Below are 17,835 nucleotides of genomic sequence, written 5' to 3'. Positions count from 1 at the left end.
GCTTGTGAGATGATAAGAATCCAGTTGTCAGTGCTGGGTTGAGCCTTTCCTATCAGCATCTGTGGGGGGAGAACAACATTTAGGGAGGTCCCTTGGCTTTGTCCCATTGGATAAGCAAAGCAAATGCCACCAGGTGCTTTAATGTGAATGGGCATTTTGCAGAAAATCTCTAGAGGGGGCTGTGTTTGGTGTGAACATGTATTTTATTGCAAGTTCCTCAAGTATTCTGCAGATGAGAGTGAGGGGCCCACTGTTATGGGGGTACTTTAGCCATAAATGACCATTATATTCTGAACAGCCCTGTCAATTCCCCCGGCTTCCCTCCTGGTTACAGACCCATCATTGTCAGCGGAGAAGGGAGTGTAAATAGCTCTCCCACCGCTGATGCCACTTAGCTGGCTGCAAATTGATGTGGATAGCTCTTTAGCTTTGGAGACTGTGCCTTTCACCTTCACAGCGCTGGGCATTCATTGGCCTGCGGCTTTGGAGCCTGAGATAAATCCTTAACTAGAGCTTTGCTCTCCGCATTGCAACACATCAGAACTCAGCCAGTGGACGGAAATTTCAAACATTTTGGAAATTTACACCTTGTCACTCTCTGAGGGCAATGATTTCAAGAAATTATGCCATCTCCACCCACCTCTGCATACTAAGGCTAAACACCCAGAGCCATTTCTAACTCCAGCTAAAGTGCTGAAGGTCAGAGAAGTCAAGATGAGCCAGAGCTTTGTGCATGTTTCCCATTATTATGCTAATCGTATGCATGGTCTTTCTGCACTTACACATCCATTTTCACGGCCAAAAAAAAAAAAAAATACATCAGTGTTTTAAACAATGCTAATATTGTAATAAAGCAGTGACAAATGACTGAAGATTTCAAGTAAAGACTCCCATTTTGCCCTTGGCTTGTGACATTTGGGAGAAGGAAGAAAAGATGTAGCCTAAAATGTGTTTTTTAAATTCTGTTAACTCTTTTTGTGTTTGTTTCCTGACTGGTGTTCATATCATAACATTCCTGACAATCTAGTTTTCCAACTTGAGCTCTCTCATGATTTGGGTGGATGCGTGGAAAAAAAAAGATAGGTTATAGGTGATGGTTAATATTGAGTGTCAACTTGACTGGATCGAAGGATGCAAAGTATCATCCCTGGGTGTGTCTGTGAGGGTGTCTCCAAAGGAGATTAACATTTGAGTCAGTGGGCTGGGAAAGACAGACCCACCCTTAACCTGGGTGGGCACCATCTAATCAGCTGCCAGTGGAGCTGGGATAAAAGTAGGTAGAGGAATGTGGAAGGACTAGACTGGCTAAGTCTTCTTGCCTCCATTTTTCTCCCATGCTGGATGCTTCGTGCCCTTGAACATCTGACTCCAAGTTCTTCAGCTTTTGGACTCATGGACCTACACCAGTGGTTTGCTAGGGACCCTTGGGCTTTCAGCCACAGACTGCACTGTCGGCTTCCCTACTTTTGAGGTTTGGGGACTCTGACTGGCTTCCTTGCTCCTCAGCTTGCAGATGGCCTATTGTGGGACTTCACCTTGTGACTGTGTGAGTCCATTCTCCTTAATAAACTGCCCTTCATAGATACATCTATCCTATTAGTCCTGTCCCTCTAGAGAGCCCTGAGTAATACACTCTATATTGACACATCTCCTACAAACCTATCTTGTGCTCTGAGAGTAACACTACTTGTGAAGAGTTGGCTGGTTTTGTAAGAGACTCAAGGCCAGTCCAGGTTTTCCCACTCAACGTTCAGAAAATCGTTATTAGTAAATTAGCTTGCCTTCTTCAGATGAAAACATTCAATGAATTTAACCCCTTTCATCCTTTTAATAGTGTAACACGTCAATCATTTTAATTTTCTTTGCTAATGTCTATTAATTACTTTAACCAAAATACTTTGTTTCAGTTGGTGCTATCCCAGGCATTCAATATATGAAAAGTGTAAGAGTTATATTAACAACAAATGGAAACAGCATCAATGAGTGTCATGGTCCTGATAGGAAGAAACATGCTGAGGTCATGTCCTAGAGCCCTAGAGGGCACTGGGATGAGTTCTGTCACTCTGGAGGGCAGGAGACTGGAGACCTTCCCAGAGGGCTCAGGGGGCAGAAGGAAGAGCATGAGTGAAGCCATGGCTGACCAATGGGGACTGGGGAGTGTTGAGCAGACTGAGGAATGGATGCAAGGCTGCAATGTAGGGCATCAAGAAACCAGGTTAGTGATGGGGCTTGGGAAACAGATGAGAAAGGCTTTTGATAATCTGCTCTGAGTTTTAGGAGCATAAACTGAGTATCATCGCTGATTTTTTTAAACCATCCCTCAAATACTACAGCCCTCATTATCTATACCAGTAATATTGTCACTTAAATTGTCTCATCCCATTAGTGTGTCTCACACCTCCCCAAACGAAGAGAAAGTTCCGTCCTGCATATCTCTTTTCTCTTCTCATCTCACCCGTGGCATTGTGTTGAGTGCTTACTCCTCATTCAGTGAGAGTTTAAAATAATTCACTCTCAGGTGTCCACTGTCTCTAGAACACAGGATCCAGCCACAGGCCCTTTGCATAGGACCTCTGAGTGTCTGGTGGTGGATACACTAAGCCTCCGTCTGCCCTCACGTTTGCTACATTGAGCAAATTTCCCACTTCTGGAACCACATTTCTGGATTAAGGCATGTTTCTAGAAAACCGCCGGGAAAATGTATTCCCTAATCGAAAGGGAGAATGTGTAACTGGCCCAAACATAGGTTCCTTTAGAATGGAGTTAGTTGTCATGGGAATTGGCTCTCTCCGGATGTAGAACACAGAACCTTGATGGGTCTGGGGTTTGTCCTGCAGCTGGAATGCCAAGCCACAAAAGGGCAGTGAGAAAGCCAGGGCACCAGAAAATAACGGGGAGCAGGATGTCTGAAGCCTCCGTGGGGCAAGGTAGGCCACCCGGAAGCTGCCTTCTTTTCCCAGCCTCCCCACTCCCAGCCGCCATGTTGGTCACCTTTCTTTCTTTCTTTTTCTTTTTTTTTTTTCTTTTTCTTTCTTTCTTTTTTTTTTTTTTGAGACGGAGTCTCTCTCTGTCGCCCAGGCTGGAGTGCAGTGAAGCGATCTCGGCTCACTGCAACCTCCACCTCCCGTGTTCAAGCGATTCTCCTACCTCAGCCTCCCAAGTAGCTGGAACTACAGGCAGCTGCCACCACTCCCAACTAATTTTTCTATTTTTGGTAGAGCCAGGGTTTCACCATGTTGGCCAGGCTGGTCTCAAACTCCCGACCTCAGGTAATCCGCTTGCCTCGGCCTCACAAAGTGCTGGGATTACAGGCGTGAGCCACCTTACCTGGCCAGGTTTCCTTCTGATGAATCCCACCTGCCTGGGCTTCCCTTAGCACACTGTGATGGCGCCCCTTGCCTTATCACGTTCTATTCATTCCCTTCCACCCACTACGCTGCTGTTTCAGGGCTGCCCTGGCTCAACCCCCAACTCACTCTGTAGCAACTCCCAGGTTGCCATTTCCCCCTGATGGACCAGGTGCTCTGAGCTCCTGCGGCATCCCCAGCACTCCTCCATAAGATCATTTAATTTTAATAAGCTCCATTTGCTTTCAGTGTCTGACTTCGCTGTGAGAGGTGGACAAGGCCAGGGTGAGGGTGAAACTGCGGCGGTGGTATCCTGGTGCATGTAAGGGGCGAGAAAAACCCTCCCTAGGCAAAGGAAGTCATATTTTAATGTAATATCTTAAAAATCAAAATTAATGCAAAAATATCCATAATGAGCAACATTTCGGTATTGTAAGTAAAGACAGGATCAGTGTTACTGAATTTTCTTTTTGCCTCAGGCTCCAATATGGCTTGGCACAGTCATATTTCTGATCCTGTCTTTATTTAAAATGTTGGTACATTGCTCATCATTGATTTTTGCATTAATTTTATTTTTTTTTTAATTTTGCATTAGATGAGTACTTATCTTGATTAGGGAGAGTTTATTGGAACCCTGGTAAATTCTGTGCCTGAGGATAGGGCTTCACTTGTCCTACCCCAGAGCTCGCTGTGGTTCTGGGACCACCTCTTATTCTCAAATTTGGCACAAGGCCTTCTTTTGATATGTGCTTATCAAATGCTACTTTATCTACTAGATTCAGTTGAGAATGAGTTCCAGAACACGGGCATGTGAATGTGTGAATTCTACTCTAAGTTTTAGACTCGTTATCAACACTCCTAATCCAATTTCTTCTCTCACTATCATCTCAGAGGTTGCGAATACTGTTTGTTACCTAAAGGAAAACAGACCCCCTAGGTCTGCTCTTCAGGCTGATCCTGGGTAACTGACACCTATTTAGGGAAATAGGTCAGATCCATCAATTTTCTTTTAGGTATGCATTAAGTACCTGCTGCATGCCAGGGGCTTCCCTGTGCATCATCTCTGTTCTTGTGGAGCTTATTAAAACCTGGAAGTGGAGAAGATGAGTAAATTGATGATGCATGAAATCATAAAAAGCATGTACAAGATAAAGAAGTAATCCAGATGAGCGAGTGATCACAAACAGAAATACAACGGTTCCCCCAGCTTGCTTTCTACTCCAATAGCCAAAGATCATAAAATAAAGATAAGTTTTCTTTCCTATTTGCCCATCGAAAATTGTTACTTACTTTGGGTGAAAGGATATTTGCAAGGCTGCTTTTATGATATACAGCTACTTTCACCTCAAGTCAAAGCATTTTAGAGATCAATTTTCACAGCACCAGTAAAAGACAAGGGATATATATCTGTTAGTTGCCCTGAATTTCACTTCTGACAGTGATTGAAACGGCTAAGACCACCTCTACCCCAACACATTCCCACTTGACATCAGTTACCTGAAAAATAACTGTAGATTATCAAAGCCAAGTGCAGCTTCCAGGACACGAAAAGCTAGTCAATTTGGTGCTTGCCTCACTGGGATGTATTTTGGACCATATCTTGTTAACATATGTATGAGACTGTCGTAAAGGAGATAAAGAAAAGCTATACTGAGAATTAAACACGTAATAAGTATTCTATTTTTCATATAGGTGTACCTTGCCCTTTGCTTGAGTCGGGGACCTTTGTTTTCACTTGAACTTCAAGAAATGTTTATTAAGCACATGCTACAACTAGCGCTGTGCCATAGATGCTTGATATAAAAATATATAATACACAGTCTCTGCCTTAAAGGAGATTATAGCAATACGGACAGAGAGGGTGAGCAGGAGGGTCCCATAGTTACAGAGGTTTGCTCTGCCTAGGTGGATGTTTTTGTGGAGCCTGGTCATTAACAGTGGGCTCTGCGGTCAGGCTACCTGTGCGACCTTGAGCAAATTACTTACCCTCTTTATTTCTTAGTTTCCTCTTCTCTGAAATGCAAGTAATAGTTCTTTAACTCATGTGCTTATTGTAGGAATTGAATGTACTAACCTATGTAAATCACTTAGAGCAGTGTTTAACGCACAACAAGCTCTCAGTAAACATTTGCGGTCATTATTAATATAATATCATAATGAGAGGATTATGGGCAGGCTTCTGTGGGAGTACAGGGGAGAGTCACTTGTTCTAAACTGGAGGGAGTCCCTGGAAAAGATGACCTCTGAGTTGGGTCTTGAAGATGATATTGGTGTTATCCAGAGGAGGAGGTAGAGGGAGAAGTGTGCTCCGAGGAGTGCTCAGTCACCAAAGAATGGAAAGTCATAGTGCGTGGAAGGAGGTGGGGGAGGAGGGAACTTTCTGGAATCCAAAAAAGTGCAGACTTGCACAAAAACCAAAGTGAACAAACATCATGAAGAAATGAGAGGGCTGTGTGATGGCTGGCACCGGATGTCAACTTACCGGGCTGAGGAGGTCAGGCAGATGTGAGGCTGTCATGTTGAGTGGCTTTGGATGTCACCTTGGAAGGAATAAGACTTTGAGATAGATGAAAGAGTAATCTCTGTACCACTTACAGCATTTAAAACAGTGCCTTGCACTTAATAAATATTGCATAAGTTGATTTGACAATCCATTGATTATTGCTTCTGTGTTATTTATAAGGTCTGTCACATCAATACAAAAGCAATGTTGGCTTCATTGAAGTTTTAGTGCAATTGTTCATTTGGGACAACAAGTTCTTCCACGATTCCCTACTTAATTCCTAATTTATTCCTGTGTCACAACTCCACGCCTTTGTTATTGAAATAATTATCTTGGGATACAGCCAATTCAGTTCTTCTGAAAAAAACCATTTCTAGAAAATCATTAGTTGGTTTAGTATAAAAATAAAAATTAAGGAAAGTTTCCTGTCAAACGGAGAATAAAACAGGGGAAGTAAAGGGTTCTTTTGTAGGTGATACCATGGCATGGGTTCATGACTGGGTAACTAGGCTCAATTCCTTTCCAAATCAAAAATATATATTTGGTATTTTCCTATTGCATTTGTCAAACACAATCAAGACACCCTTTCCACAAATTGCTACCTTAGTCTCAAATTAGATAGTTTTAATCAGCTTTCTCTTTCTGTCCACAATGTCTAAGTAATACCAAATTTGGAAATAGCATTTTAATTATGCTATCATTATTAAGGCAGCAGGTGGCTTTTAATGAGATCTTGAAACAGAACTGTTCCCTCTATGTCCAATCAAAATCCATGCTTTGCTGCCTTGACAGAAAACACTGAACTGTTTTTCTCAGCTCCGGGGAGATAAATCAATGAAAATTGTGATTGTTCTAAAAATTGAAGTTTCTGATTGAACCTGTCTTTGTGTTTTACATGATAAGGAAATATTATTTTTTGGAAATAAACAATAGCGACACTGGGCCAAAAGAAAAAGAAATTCATGCAAATTAATCCGAATCTAGTGTGAACAATTAATTCTGAACTACACAACTAAGGAGCTCTGTTTTTGGATTCTCAAACAGTTTTATTGAGAGAAACCTGAGAATCTGTGAAAATGCATCCACTTATTCAGCATGAAAAAGAGTTCTAGCAATAAGGACTTTTAACAGTTTAGCTGAGCCAAGAGCTGCTATTACCTTTTAAGCCCAAATAGATCTGTCAGAATTTTTAGTTACTTTTTTTTTTTTTTTTTTTTGCATATAGCTCAGAAAGTTCTGCAATATTTCTCAGAAATTACATTATCTGTACTTTTGAAAAGCTTGTTGGTTTAGAAGTAAACAGAACCTAGATTCTCCACTAGGGGAATACATCTTCAGATTTTAAATTGTTTTCTTAAAGTTCACTATTAACTCCCCTGCATATGGGTGTGTAGTAAAGAGATGACCATTTATCCCACATATAGAAATACTTCTTGTCCTGCCAAACTATTTAGAACTTTTGCTGGGTATTTTAATTCTTTTATTTTCTACATACCCGCTTACTTACAGATGAATCAAAAGATTTACAAAATGAGATAATCTAGAAAAAGTCAAAAGTAAGTGGCATGTTGGTGCCACTAACTCATTAATTAAGGTTCTAGGATTTAAGGAACTCATTAGTACCTCATTGAGCACCAAGTAAAGGGGACTTTGCCGTCCTCAAATCAGTTCAAACAATGTAATGCCAAATCGGCGACTGAGCTAAAGGTAGTACCCAAGCCATGAGGAATGTCTGGTTCATGGATTCCTTGAGTCCCAGGAGTTTCAATAATTCCTTTTTCCTGTCTTGTCACAGCATCTATTTGAACCAATACCTCTTCACATAAGCATCAATAAGGAAAGCTCTAACAGGCACCAGTGTCAGGCAGGAGTGAACATCTGAGAGCTCTGATGAAGAGTTCAGTGGGGACAGTGGAGAGACACCATGCGTCAGGCATCTGGGCAACTTGGACTTGATTCTAGGGGCAGTGGAAACGCACAGAGGCATTTAAAATGGGAGAATGGTATAAGCAAATTTGTATTTGGGAATGAATTTGAGGTAGCAAGACTGAAAACAAGAGCAGTGCTAAGAGGGATGCAGAGAGCATGGGCTAGGAAAGAATGATAGAGGAAAAATGAAAAATTTAAAAACCGCAGAACTAAACCTTATTGGTAATGGAGTTGTTAGCAGTGGGGACAGAGTGGAAGCAAGGATCACTTAAGCAACTGCATGGATGGCTACTTACAATATCGGTGTCTGGGAGCAGAATGAAAAATTTACAGCAGAAGCCGAATTTTACCACATTGAAAAGGAGGCAAACAAAAGAAAATCTCAGAAAAGTACATTCTTAGAGGATAGGGGATCATATCCCATTTATTTGGGGTGTGGTGTCCCCGATGGAGATAGGTATCTTTGGGGGTCAGTGAGATTCAGCTGTTCTCTCTATATTTATTCCTTTCCCATTAGATATGGCCAATTTCCTCCCACTCCATCAATCTTCCTTTGTATTTTAACTTACATTTTGTTTTCTGGAACAAGGACTTCGTGCATAATAGAAATTCTATTAAAATAAATTGGAGCCTAAGTAACTCACATATTAAGACACAAATTTTCTGTCTGATAATGTACAGTCCTAATATTTTATCGCATACCTCTCCCACTGGGTGGTGATTTGTAAAGAATTACCAATTCCTTATGTGATGTAGGCACCATTTCTTCTATCACTCTTATACCCAGCTGTCACCATCAGGATGGGAAAATGACTTAAGACATTTCAGCAATAAAGCAATGTAAAGGTTTTAAAAGATGTGATTCTTTGTAGCATAATTTTAATAACAGCATTACCAATAAATTACCCTCACTATTAAAAAAGAGATAATATTAGCTCATTTTATTTAAATGTGGTGGGAAAACATAATTTTTAACATGGTGAGTAGTATTATTAACCTTTTAAACAAAAGTTATAATCCTTCTTTTAAATATATTGTTATTATAAATCTGTTTCATTTTTAAGATTTTCAGGAATCAATATAATAAGCTGTCCATTTTCCCTTATTTCACAAAGAAAGTAAATTAGAGGATAGGATTCGACTGGCATAAATTTACCTTACAGAAAACTATTGGAATGCCTCTGGGTCAATGATAAGAAATATTTTAATTCCTACTATGATTATAGTTGCCATTCTATGATTTACATTTGAAAGGAAGGGAATAAACTATGGTTTTTTGTTGTCTCCTTTACAACAGTTCAATTGTTCCTTCTTTCACTTTTTCCTACTCAGTTAGTCTTTCATTCACTCAAGAACTATTTGAGTATCTACTATGTGTGGACATTTCTGGCCACTTAATATTCATTCCTTCTTCTAGGAGCCCCTGATTTCCTTCTAGGCCATCAACTTCCCTCCACTGTTTGAAACCTTGTCTGGGTGGTAAATCAAAGAAGTTCTCTCCTATTATACGGAAGTGTAAGGGCTCCACAGAAGCTCAGTTCTCTATATTTTTTCTATCACCACCTTGGAACATCCAAAGTGCAGGCATCTGACCTGAACTTGGTCATTGGACACTCCCTCCTGGAGTGATAAACTGAAGAAACTGACATTCCCACAGGCAATTGACTAGAACTTCATTCCAGTGTTGGGGGGTGGGTACCTTTGAGCATTTCCTGCCTCTGAGATCTGTTAGTGCTTCTTGATTCCTGTCTACTCCAAACCTTCTCTTTCTGCCATCTCTTTTGTCCTCTCTGTGAGTTCCTTCTTATTCTTCCAAAAACTTTTCTCTTTTCCTTAATTTAACCATATTCATTTCCAGTGCTTGCAATCAAAGAACCCAAACTATAAAGGCAGAAACTCTGCCTTTAAAAGGCTTACAGTCTAGTAAGCATATAACACATCTTCATATCAGAATACTTTTGAATTATAATGGGTATTATGTTTCTTTCAGCAATCTATTTTTCAAGCCACCAGCATTGCAGATTTGTCAAATACCAGGAGCAGACTGTCTCCATTTATTCAGTACACAGTAGGCATCAAGCAGTGAATTTCTGAGCTGCTCTGTTCCTCAGATGGAGTAGACGTATATCAGGTAAAACATGAAATAAGAATGAATTGGTCTACATAGCAATAGTCAGGGCTGATATTAAAGATGACTTTAGATCTCTTCTCACTATGAGTCATTGATGGCAGAAGTAATTTGTTACCACAAAGACCAAACCTAAATACTCAACAAGTTAATGTGAAGATCAATTTAATTTTCTTACCAAAAAGACTACTTTACATTCATTTTGGCATTTGATTACATTAAAAGCATATTTAAATAAAAGGAACCAAAGTGTTCAATACAATCTAATGAGAAATAAATCTGTTATAGTATATAGTTTCATTGCTTTGAAAAGATAACAAAGAGTAAGTTTAACTTTTTTTCTAAATAAATGTAACTAGACTACTTTCTTCTGCAACCTCTGCACTAAAGTTGAAAGAGATTTTATGCACAAATGCCAATAATGGTTTTAAACAATATAAATACTTGCTTGAAGATGGATACTAATGCCCTCTTTGGAACTATTGTGGTCTATCAGGTCAATAATATTCATTTAAAAAACTCTCCAAATGTGTTTTCATACAATGGCCCCTGATGATAATGAAAGGCTCATTATGGTCTGCTGAGTCAATAATGTATGTTTTTAATACATACTCCAAAATTCATTTCCTCTTCTATGTCAATGTCTGTTTAAACTATTTCAATTAATTATTGTTAAGAGGAAAAGTTGTAATCGGTTTGAACTTTATATTTAACTGCTATTAATCATTCAATTCTTATAATCAGTTACTTATCCTGATATGTTATAGATTATTACCAATAGCTTAGAGCGATGGAAGATCACAAAAAATTGGATGTTAGAGCGAAGCAAGAATAAAAATGCGTGCCAATAAAACAAAAACAAAAAACTCCAAAACCTTCTATAACAATAACTTGGAAGAATTAGGCAAAAGTTAGTTTGTGTGCTCAATTGGCCAGGTTGTTGCAGATAGTTTCAAGCTTTCTGAATATTTTTTAAAACTTAGTTTTGTGAGATGGTTAAATCAGAAATGTTAAATCTGGCCAATCCAACACAAGCATGACCAGTGGGTTCAAAATAGCCTGTTTTGAGATATAATTTCAATTTTATTTGATATGTGAGAGTAAGAAACACTTTAATGTTTAAAATACAGATATTTTAAATACAGTTTTTATATTTAGTATCTGACAATTGAGACTAAAATTGCTTATACTTTTATAGAAACTATGCCAAGGTTATAAGGAATAAATTGTTAAATTTATCCTGGAGGGAAGGACTGATGATTTGAAATAACGTTACATTTATTTTTTAAAACATCTTGTTTGTATATATGTAAGCATGATTTAAAGTGTTGGTATTCCGTAACTGAACTGTATGATTTTATGCCTTCTGCACTTTGGATGCTCATGAAAATGAGACTCCTCCTTGCTTTTCTGCTGAACAGTCTTTCAATAAATATTTTCTTCTCCCTCCTCTCTATTGTGGTTTTGTGAAAATATCTTTTAGCTTAACAATTTAACCTTGGTTTATTTTACTGGGTAGAGAGGGCTAGCATTTTTGTCTAGCTCTGTTACTTGAATCTGGCAAGGTTCACATTTCAGTTAAGCTGAATTTTCTAACCTGCTGGTCTTGATCTGCCGGCTGCAGTGAAATCCTAAAACAGAGCAGCGTGCTGGTGTCATGAGTGATCACACAGCTGCGTGAGTGAGAAATGAGAGGAACTCTGGAGGGGACTGCATCTATACCATGAGAGAAAAGATTCAACCTTGTGGAGGTGTATGGGGCATGGAGCAGGGGCAGGAATGGTTGCTGGATTGGAGTCAGGGCAAATTCTAACTTCGTAACTCCATGCCCTGTCTGGCACCACCACATTTATCTTATAGAATCGATATTCAAGTTAGCAAGAGGAATCACTGAGATCAGAGCCTTTAATACCATATATTCATTATTTATTCATTCAACAAAGAATTATTGAGTGCCCACCATGTACCATACCCTAAAAGCTTGGGGGAAAAGAGTGGTGAGCATAGACCAGATCCAGTTGCCTGCCTTCATGGAGCTTCATGAGAGAGACATTTATAAAATATCATAGACAAAATTACAAGCATGATAGGAAGAGGCAGCAGACAGAAGAGTTGATCTGGTCCGCCGCAGCTGCTTCTAGAAAAGATGAGTTTGGGTGAGAGCTGAAGGATTATGAAGAGTACATCATGACAGTACTAACGTTAGTACTATATAATGATGACAGGTAACATCTACTCAACATTTATTATATGTTATGAGCATTGTAATTATACATTATGGGCTTTGTCATAATGTAATAATGTAATAACCGAGTGAATCCCTCATAACAACTCTGTAAAGCAGGTATTATATTTAGGTTCATTTTATACAAGGGGAAACTGGGATTAAGAAAGGTTAAGTAACTTCCTTAAGATCACGCAGCTCATAAGGAAGGAAGTGGGGAATTTGAATCAACACCGTCTAGCTCCAGAGTTCTTGTTCTTAACCACGACACTTGAACCTTCTTAGCAACTATGATCTGAATTTTAGGTCCTCTGCCACTAGGAAACAATTACAAAGTATTTTCTATTTTCCAGACACTACTCAGAACTTCTGATTATGTTAATTCATTTAATTTTCAAAATAATTCTTTGAGATAGGTTCTATTATTACCCCCATTTTACCAGTGAGGAAATTACAGACTGCCTCCAGAGATGTTACTCTGGATCTCTTTGCTACCCGGCCTTGCAGGAAGAAGGCAGAAGGTAGAAGTGTAGGAGCCTTTTAACCATGCCGTGAGAGGACATCTGATGTCTGCTAGAGAACAAAGGGTGCAGCCAAAGAGAGACCGGCCAGAGGATGGATTAAGTGGTTCTGGAACAATTTTGTTTCCCTATTGTAAATATGTACATAATCTCACCACAAATAACAGGAATTGGTGATGAAGGAGAAGCTTGGGAACACAACCATGGACTAAAAATGTTACCCTGTAGACCAGCCTGTTGAGTACTTATATACAAATTAACCCAAAGGTTAAAATTCAAATTTCTCTGAATCCGGGCAAAATATTAAAAAAAAAAAAATCTCCAAAAAAATGATTTTTGAACTATTTGACTGGCATATCTCAAGATATTTGCAAACAAATTAGTTTATCGGCATTATAGTACCACATGAATCGAAAGCACTAGTTACAAGCATGATGGCCATTTGGTTTTCTATAGAATGAAATATAATGTGTTATCTACAATTTTAGAGTATGAGCAGAAATATTTTTATTAGTTAATATTTGTGTTTAAAATTGCAAATTGCTATTTGCAATTTCAAAACAAGTAACCAGAGACAATATACATATTTTCTTCTAATATTATTATATTATTCTAATATATTTTTATCTAACATTAGACTCATACACATTTTTTTGGATTTTTTTAGTTTTTACTTTGTTTTAAAAAATATTAAGCATTTTAAAAAATACTAAGAAGAAAGTACTAGAATGTTGAAGTTTGGTTTGTCATTTTTGAACTGATAGTCATGGAGTACACCCTTGTCATGAAAGGACACTCACTACATGACATGAGTGGGGTCAGTGTTAAGTGAGAAAAATGAAATGTTACCATGAGATTAATGGGCGCTAATTTGCCACAATTTGTTGATAGTGGTCTTTACCCAGCTAAGAACAAGAAGTTCCATTTCTAGTGACTTCAACATTCATAATCTGTTGAATTAAATCTCTTAGCATCAGCTGGTTCTTGCCTACTGTCAGGTCAAATGGAGCCATGCAATAGAAAAACTTGTTTTCTGAAAGCCTGAACCTTGGGTTGATGTAAATCTATTTATAGATGGCCTCAACAAGTGCGCAGGAAATGCACTTCTCTCTCCTGGTCCTGGTCTATTTGTCAAAGACCAGGAGCAGACTGTCTCCATTTATTCAGTACACAGTAGGCATCAAGCAGTGAATTTCTGAGCTGCTCTGTTCTTCAGATGAGTAAACATGTATCAGGTAAAGCATGAAATAAGAATGAATTCGTGACAGCAGGCAATTCTGGGATCCTGGAATGAGTGCCACCAAAGGCAGAGAGAGGACAGTTTCCTCTATGCAAAAAAAGAATATTTGGCTCCATCAATATAAAATTCAAATTCAGATTTGCAGTGGTAAAATTTATAACTAGGGTGATGATTCATTTTCTAGACTTCCATTATTCAGTTGCTAAAGGGTCCAGATTCCAAAACAAGAAGCTAGGACAATAATTTGAGTGAACAGACATACAAGTGCATGTATGGGATCCCACGGTACACATTACAGCCTCCTAAAATACTTAAATCTGGAGACGGGTTACTATACAGTTTACAGACTTATTCTTGAAAGCCTTCTCACAACTCTCCAAGATCTCTGGGGGAAGCTCAGGTCCCTCTGTTACGTAATAGTCATGATCCCAGACTTTGAATCTCAGCCTTATTGTCATTAGTTCATGGTCCTTCACAGATAACATATCTGGTTCTTGGTACATATTGGAGGAATGAATACAGATATATTTGGACTTGACCTCTATAAGGCTTCCAACAGAGAAATGAAGATGTACAGAAATTAAAGTAATTAGGAGAAAAAGTTAATTTTTAACCCGCATATTAATAGAAAGCCTCATTGATATTTTCTCTATGCATAGCATGTAAATTGACTTTTCCCATCATTATTACATCGCTTCTAGCTTTTGAAAAGCCATTTTAAAAAATCATTTTAAAACCCATCGTGAAAAAGTTGTAAAGACCTGTCATCTTTTCATCTTACTGGATAGAATTTATGAAGCGAGCTCCCTCTTCCTCTAAGTGACTGATCTAAGAAATTCACAGACCTCTACTTAGATCATGTGAAAATAAAAACCAAGCATAGTATTTCTATCATGTGAGACATCTTTCTTTCTTCTCCTTTCACTATGTTTGATCATGGACAATGAGATATATCATTGTATGGAGACATGTACATTTGCCTTTCCCAGCTAAGATTCTCACTAATGTTTTGTCCATCATTCATCTTGACTATTTTGATTTTCTCCTGGTTGATTTTCCTCACTGCGTTTATGAAAGTTTCTTCCCAGACTACCAATGTTTTCTTTCTTCTTTTTTTATTATCAGTTCTGAAAAAAGGCTGTGAATTTCCACAGAGCTGTCATTGAGGGATTGTTTTGTCTTCAAATGCTGAGGATAGGCCATTTGTATTTTGGTGATAAAGGGATAATTTTTCTTCAGTAGAATTGTCTCTTCCATCGAGAGACGGAAACATAGCTCCTTCCTTTCCTACTCAAATTTTAACACTGAAAAGCTTTACCATAGATCTATTGATAGACAGTTGAATCCACAGTAAGCCACAAATTTACCAAAAGAATTCATGGGATTTACTGAGTCAGTAATTCCTATTTTACTCAATATTTTGTAAAGCAAGAACTGGAAGCAGAACTTTGAGCTCTGCTTTATAATAATGATATTGGGGTTGTTTATGAGGGTCATGTTTGAATTACATATTCTTTCAGGCTCATAAGTCAGAGGGGAATAGCAACTCCATCGACTCATCAAGTTTTTTAATTCTGTGAAACAAATCCCTCTGGAAAAATGAATATTAATAATTAGACAATATCCAATTAGGGGCCATAGGCCAGAGCTAATCCTTCAACTAAAGAATCCACAAAGTACATGTAATAGTAGAAACTTAAGTTAACAAACCCTATTAACATAAAATTAATGATAATAGTATAGTGTGAGATATTTCAGCCTCCTCCAACTAAGAGCCTATTGCCATACTTTTTTTCTTTTTCTTAGGAATTCATTTTCAGCATAAGACTTTAATATTGCCCTTTGAAACAAACATATAATTTTCATTTCATGTAGTTTAAGAACCCACATTTTGATCAATTCTTAAATATGAGCCTTTTTCCTCTCAAATGAAGGACACATTTAAGTCTGCATTTTCTTTTTATTTTAATAGAGAAATTACAGTATCTTCAGCAAATTAAATGAGGAATCACTCCATTCCTGACTCATTTAAAGATGCCAAGCAGATTTTTCATAATAATTCAGATTTCTATTAGTGTACAATTTACTAAAGACTTGGCTTTCCATTATCACAGCAGTCTGGAACTGGAAGTTAGGACCTCCATTTCATGGAGAAGACAAAGGTGGCTCCGATTAGTAAAATGAGTTGTGCAACGTCACCAGTAAATATCAGTAGAATAATTCTGGGTGTCAGTATGAGCCCTGAGCAAACACGGTCTTTTCCTGCGCATGCAGACCTGTAACCTCACCTGCGGCCAGTCACCCAGGGGCCTGAGGCTCTCCACAGTTTTGTTCCCTCGTTGTGACCCCTTGCTTAGCCAAATGGAAGGAAAATATAAGAGATAGGAGAAGTAATGAAAATAAAGTCAGTTTCCCTCAACCCAAGCTAATGTTCCTTTTGGATCTGGTCTAGAGATTTTCTTGACCCCTTTACAATAAAATAATATATTTTCACATCATTCTCCTTCATCTTGGTGGAAACTTTTCAGGATTTCAAGGACAAATCTGAAAAATACATCTGTGTCTTTTTTTATAGACAAAAGCTGGAGCCTCTGCATTCTAGTTGACACATGTAAATAAAATCAACCAAATGCCACCGGGCGAAAGGTAACCACTCAGCCTCTGAACAATGAAAGAAAAAGGATTCCAAATATATTAAGGCCTAAATTATACAGTACACACAAGTAGACACAGGCAAGAATAATCTACAAACTGTTCCCTTTATGTATAATTCAGTACACAGATGCTTTTTATCTCACTAAATCACAATTCAATCAGAAGTGCTAAAGCTTCATTATTAAGCAAATTTCTCCCCAATAAAATGCTGATGCTACTTTTCAGTTCCACAATTTAGAAATTCTTTTCATGGATACATTCAATTTGCTTGATTTATTTTTTTCTTCAAGTTTCTAGAAGACAAATTTCTGTGGGATCTCAGTGTCCTATTTTAGCCTGGTCCAGTCTTTTTGAAATGAGAATATCTGTTTGCTTTAGTTGTCAATGGTCTTTGGCTATTCCAAACTGGGAACAAAGAGAGGAAATAAATAATTTTATCTTTTATCCCTTCCATCCATATTCCTATGAAGTTTCAAAAAATGTTTATTTTAGCGAACACAAAAATTTAACCTCAATAATTTGAACAAGGCAGATTTAAAACAACAAAGAAACACTAGTTTTAACCCATCAAATTGGCAAAGCTTAAGAAGTATGATAATGCTGTGTGTTGGCTAGGGTGTGGGGAAATGGGCATAATTTTACACAGCTGGCAGGATTTTAGAATTGGTATAGCATGTCTCTAGAGCAATTTAGCAACATCTGTCAAAATACAGTAAAATGTATCTAGCATTTCCTAGGAGTTACTCAGGAAAGTATTAAAAATATGTATAAAGATATTTGTCCTGAGATTTTACTTATGCAGTTATCTATAGAAATAAAGCTTTTTAAAACATCAATAATAGTGGATTAGTTAAGTAAATGGTGACATACATAGATTATGTTAAAAAAACCATGTTATACAAGAACGTCTGACATGAGAAAATGTTCACTGTTCTCATAGAGCGTTTTTAAGTAAAAAAGGGAGTCTGTGGAACAGTATGCTCAGTGTGATGCTGTTCAACTCTATTGAGATCTATTTCTGGAAAAAAACACACTAAAATGTTATCTGTGGTTTAATCTGTGTAGTGGATTTCAGACAAGCTCATTCTTTCTTTTTAAAAATTACTTTATGTCTCTTTCTTTCTCTCCTCTTTCTTTCCCTTTCTCTCTTTATTTCATTTGTTCTTTCTACTCTTCTTTCTTGTAAGAAAATTTGAAATAAGTAAAAAAGATTTCTGAGTATCTTCAGTGGAAAACTGCATTGTTTTGAGTGTACCTTTCTGAATTATCTGATTTTAGCCTTCCATTG

General features: G+C 37.9%; 1 long non-coding RNA gene across 4 annotated transcripts in view; it reads left to right on the top strand.

Moving 5' to 3' along the window:
* The first annotated feature begins 1,161 nt into the window (after nt 1-1,161).
* Nucleotides 1,162-17,835, top strand: part of LOC103883934 — a 115,926-nt gene continuing 99,252 nt past the window's right edge. For 2 of the 4 annotated variants that reach the window (XR_001902034.3, XR_001902033.3), the window contains exons 1-2: nt 1,162-2,927; nt 9,770-9,910. This is a non-coding gene — a long non-coding RNA (uncharacterized LOC103883934). The remainder of the gene's footprint in view (nt 2,928-9,769; nt 9,911-17,835) is intronic. The other 2 variants (XR_002521702.2, XR_002521703.2) reach the window with 2 other exon arrangements.

The sequence above is a fragment of the Papio anubis genome, chromosome 6, assembly GCF_008728515.1.
Source record: "Papio anubis isolate 15944 chromosome 6, Panubis1.0, whole genome shotgun sequence".
Classification (NCBI taxonomy): Eukaryota; Metazoa; Chordata; class Mammalia; order Primates; family Cercopithecidae; genus Papio; species Papio anubis.
This window is presented reverse-complemented; position numbering and strand designations above follow the sequence as displayed.